Source organism: Eptatretus burgeri, chromosome 10 (assembly GCF_056783735.1).
Source record: "Eptatretus burgeri isolate ZD-2024b chromosome 10, Ebu_testis_v1, whole genome shotgun sequence".
In the NCBI taxonomy this organism is placed as follows: domain Eukaryota; kingdom Metazoa; phylum Chordata; class Myxini; order Myxiniformes; family Myxinidae; genus Eptatretus; species Eptatretus burgeri.
In genome coordinates, this window is record NC_140970.1 from 20,211,304 (window position 1) to 20,216,784 (window position 5,481).

Genomic DNA, 5,481 nt, shown 5'->3' on the forward strand with positions numbered 1-5,481 from the left:
CAGGCAATTAATAAAGGCATGAGACATCTGAAGTAACGAACGAGGGAGATTGGGGGATGGGGGGGTCGTGGTGGGGGATTAGTCATCATTAATGTTCAAAATTCTAAGTGCTATCAAATTGGGCAAACTGAATGACCTAATGTTCGGAATAATTTTCCACACATTCATGGCACATGGCAGATAGATATTCAACTTCATATTTACCTTGATAAACTTTAACCTTTTATTGCCACCACCCTTCATATAATAGCCTTGTCTTTTGTACAAATTTGATTCTGACTTTTCCTTTTGATTAAGCTTGCATATAACCATGACAGAGCAATCGTCATGATACTGTACAGTGAATAGTCTGTAAATTTCATCAGGCCTATTGTTTTTGTGGGTATAAATTTTATAATAATTTGATGAAGCACCCTAATTTTTGTCTCACTTGTCACCCTCTTAATTATCGGCACACATCAAAGCAATAAATGTGCGATTACAGGTATTGGTTATGCTTCAGTCACATTTGGCTCGGCGGCTGTAGGGTCTAAAAATCTACGGCCACCAGCAATTATAGGGTGGCCGCAGTATTTCCACGGTCGCACAAGGTAGCAGTCACATATGTTTTTATCTTTTGGGTAGCCGCACGGCGTATTTATAAATTGTGGAGACCGAAAACGTGGGGGTGCAGTACAGTCTTTGATTTGATGTCGCACGGTGACCTTAGGGCGTCCCTGCGGCGGCCATAAAATTTTCAAGGCAGACGCAAGGTAGCCTCAAGGTGCCAGCAAGGTGCCCGCAGGGGGGCCCAAAGGCGAACGTGGAAATAGTGCGGTCGCCGTAATTTTTGGGTGGTTGGCAAAATTCATTTTTTATTGATAAGAGCCAACGGAAAACGCACGAATAATGCAAGCCCACCGTACGCCCTACGTACGGTCGACGTGGAACACATCTACGTCATGGCTACGGCTTGTCGAATTGCTACGGCCAACCTAGAAATGAAAAAAAGTTATAACTCCGCGCTTTAATTCCACGGAGACCCCTACGGCCTGTAAAAGATAGCCATACGTTGTTGGGCCACCCTGAGGCAACCTCAGAAACTCTGCGGCCGCCGCACGTTTGTCAATTCAGGGGGGGGGGGTGTACGGCCGCCGTATCCGAGCCGTTGAGCAAATGTGACTCATGCTTTACTTACATGATCATGACAAATTCTTTCAAAAACGATTCATTGATAAACAAGAATGTGCCTTTTACAAACAAACTTCTGGATCAAATTTGAAACACTGCAATATCAATAACAAAAGAGAGAATTGCTTTGCAAGACATGTTCACTATCGATGTGATATCTTTAAGTCCAAAAAGGGCATAACTGTGAAAATTTGATGAAATGCCCTGAAACTTGAACTTTTTCTGTAACATATCATAATAAAGCCAGGAACCAAGTTTCAGTTGAATATGTTAAAAGATGTGGGGAAAAAACACTGAAAAGACCACAGGTGGGACAGACGGATGGACAGACGGACGGACGGACAGATGGAGAGATGGAGAGCAAACCCATAGTGCCCTCCAGTAAAACCAGTTGGGGACTAATAACAAGAACGCATTCGGTAGACCGCGTACCTCCGCCAGGCTGAACAGTTTACGTTTTGCATCCCACTGATAGGCCGGATATAGATCCGGACCTTAACCAAAATCGAATTTGTTCCGTTTTTGTCATAACTTGTTCTTGTCACCTAAGGCCTCAGTCACATTTGCTCTACGGCGAGGATAAGGCGGCCGTACGCCCTCTGAATTGATAGAAACGTGCGGCGGCCGCAGAGAAACTGAGGTGGCCTTAGGGTGGCCCTACGCCGTTTGGCTATATTTTACAGGCTGAAGGGTCGCCGTGGAATGAAATCGTGGATTTATAACTTTTTTTCATTTCTACGCTCGCCGTAGCAATTAGACAAGCCAAGCTATGACGTAGATGTGTTCCACGTCGACCGTACGGTGGGCTTGCATTATTCGTGCGGCTGCCGTAGGCTCTTATCAATGAAAAATGAATTTTCCCAACCCCCAAAAAATTACGGTGGCCGCACTATTTCCATGGTCGCCGTGTGGTGGCCTTGCGGTCTGTGTGACTACCTGTGGGCAACGCAAGGTCGATGCACGGTTCCCCTACGCCCGCCGTGCACCTACGTCGGCCTCCGTGGCAGTCTGCATCAACCGTGCGTCCACAGTGCGCTACCGCTAGAGATCGGAGCATAGGTGTTTGCCTATACCATGGTGCCCCCAGAATCCGAATTTAATTCGTTCCAGGAGGCTGTTCGGATTGCAAAAAGTTCGGATTCAAAAAATATTTTCCCAATAAGAAATAATGGAGTGAATTAATCCGTTCGTGGACCCAAAGAAAACCCACTTCAAGACACTTTAAACTGAAATTCCCCATGTTTAAGGTAAAATAAGATGAGTAAATGACCTTCGGTGGTGGTGTATTGTATGTAAATTGGTACAATCACCACATCCAAAGGTCCACACAGGCTCGAGCTCCGTCCTGGGTTCCGATCGCTCGCGCACTCTGCAAGAGCGCTGCCCCCAGGGCAGCTCATCAAACATGATGTCCCCAGAACCACAATCACTTTCATCAAACGCATCGGGCTGACGTAATCATGGATAATAAAAATTACAACCGGTTTTGCTGTGAAATTGAATCCTTGCCCGACAGTCCGTCACACTACGTGATCGGATTGCTTTTTTTGTTAATAATTAAAACACAAGATGATAAAAAAAAAATGAAGGTGAAAACACGAGGTAAGGTCTAAGTCACATTTGGCTCGGTGCCCGGAGGGTCTACAAAATGTATGGGCACAGCAATTATAAAGCGGCTGCAGTATTTCCACGGTCACACAATGTAGCAGTCACACATGTTTTTATTTTTCGGGTAGCCGCACGGCGTGTTTATAAATTGTGGAGACTGAAAACGTGGGGGTGCCGTAATTTTTGGGGGTTGGGAAAATTCATTTTTCATTAAAAAGAGCTTAGGCAGCCGCACGGAAAACGCAAGCCCACCGTACGCCCTACGTACGGTCGACGTGGAACACATCTACGTCATAGCTTGGCTTTGTCGAATTGCTACGGCGAGCGTAGATATGAAAAGTTATAACTCCGCAGTTATAATTCCACGGCACCCCTACGGCCTGTAAAAGATAGCCAAACAGCGTCGGGCCACCCTAAGGCCATCTCAGTTTCTCTGCGGCCGCCGCACGTTTCTGTCAATTCAGAGGGCGTACGGCCGCCTTGTCCTCGCCGTAGAGCAAATGTGACTGAGTACTTCCACCGACGAACTGAATGAACAAAGTGCGAAGATGCGGGCGAACAGGTGGGGGAGACACGTGAACAAACATGAACGCTACGTTTTGTTCGGTTTTTTTTAAATGTATTCGGTTTTTAGGGCCAAACTTTCTCGAAAAAAATTGTTCGGATCCCAATTTGTTCAAACAGCTTGGCCGTTCGGATTCTGGGGGACCACGGTATATTATAGTTATTGTATATTCAGTTATATATACTGGTATATTTTTATTTCAGTTAAAAAAGGACTCGTATATACACCCACTCGTTACCGTCCGTCTGGACGCACGTTCACCTTAGGGCCCCCCTGCGGTCGCCATGCGGGCACCTTGAGGTCTCCTTGCGTCTGCCTTGAAAATTATATGGCCGTCGCAGCGACGCCCTAAGGTCACCGTGCGACATCAAGTCAAAGACCGTACGGCACCCCCACGTTTTCGGTCTCCACAATTTATAAACACGCCGTGCGGCTCCCCGAAAAATAAAAACATATGTGACTGCTACATTGTGTGACCGTGGAAATACTGCGGCCGCCGTAGAATTGCTAGTGGCCGCAGATTTTGGAGACCCCACGGCCGCCATGGGAAATGTGACTTAGGCCTAACCAACTCATCCACCTATTTTTTTTAATCATAACTTCACAATTTTTTGAAATATCATGCCATACATCGTTTTTGGCCCCATCTCTCAGTGGTGAAAAATCAATTTAAAAAAATTAAAAATTATCGCATCCGGATCCAGATCTTCACCAGAATTGAATAAATTCTTCCCCATCAGAAACCCAAAGTATTGTTGCGGATTCCGCGCCCGCCGGCGTGCTGACGGCCACGTAACTCGAATCGCGGCACGTCGCCCACCGGACGGACAATCCAGTCGTGACCCTCTCGGACTAACGCCGGGAACCAGTCACGGGTGGACCTTTCGGTCTCACCGCGATCGAGCCAATCAGCCCCCGCGTGGGATAGGGTTGCTCGCCAAATTCGACCTACCTAAGTACCCACGCGGAGGGTAGACCGGGCGATCGCACCTCGCCGCAGGTCGACTTCGGACACGGGCCACTTAAGCGACCCGTTCCATACTATCAGAATAACCGAGCGGTGTTATCGTCGACCTCGACGGTTCGATTAATTATCGGGCGTATTCAGCCCACTACCAACCCTTTACGTGAAGCAAGATGAGGGTTCAATGGGGGAAAAGACGAAGCGAAGCGGGAGAACAGTTCAACAATAAAGCACATTTATTCGCGACGAACGGAAAGCACACAAATACAATTCCACCAAATGCACACAAAAAAAAGAAAACACACTTCCATTTACACAAAAAGCAAATATAAAAGTGAAAACACAGTGCAGAGCTAATACCGACTACTGAGCACACGGCAACACTTATACAATTCTACTTCACAGACGGCGCCGACAACACATACCCAAAACCAAGGAAAAGAATATCCTCAAGAATGAGGCGGGCCTGAGGCCGAGACCGGGTCGGGCCTACCCGTCTGGTGATGAGACGCGGAGCGGCGATGGCCCCGCAACCCGCGGGCCTCGTGGACGGTGTCTGGTAGGGGGTGGGAAAGGGGCCCCCTTGGTCGCACTATCTCAGCGCGGGGGGAAACAGGAGGGGGTTGCTGATGCTCGGGGTATAGAGGATCTTTATTATCCCTGGTGTGCGTCTCCACCTCGGCCAGGTCGCGCTGCCGGCCTCCCTCGGGCGTGCAGCTCCTGGCACCGACGCGAGCACCCCCTCGTCCGACTCTCTTCAGCTTCTCCAGCCACTGCAGGCTTCGGGCTCCAGACTTCCACACTCGTCCCCTCCGACTCCTTCTCCTTCTCCTTCTCCTTCTCCTTCTCCTTCTCCTTCTCCTTCTCCTTCTCCTTCTCCTTCTCCTTCTCCTTCTCCTTCTCCTTCTCCTTCTCCTTCTCCTTCTCCTTCTCCTTCTCCTTTTTTTTTGACTGACGAACACCATCCTTTTATCCCCCCCCGTAACTTCGCCTTTGACCCCCTCCCTTTGACCTTTCACCTCGCTCCCCATTGGCCCGAGAAAAAGTGGGCGTGAAGGCTTTTTGATCCACAAATTTGCATATATCGATCGCCCTGGGGGCGGGGCCAATTCGCCCCTCGCTCACCGATTGGATGGCAAAAAGTGGGCGTGTGTCGTTTTTGATCCGTTTTGAA

The 5,481-nt window shown here is 48.4% G+C and overlaps 1 protein-coding gene across 4 annotated transcripts in view; it reads right to left on the bottom strand.

The window, feature by feature from the left end:
* The window catches only part of LOC147018040 (contactin-2-like), a 403,524-nt gene that overhangs the window by 275,736 nt on the left and 122,307 nt on the right, over positions 1 to 5,481 (bottom strand). The window lies entirely within an intron of this gene.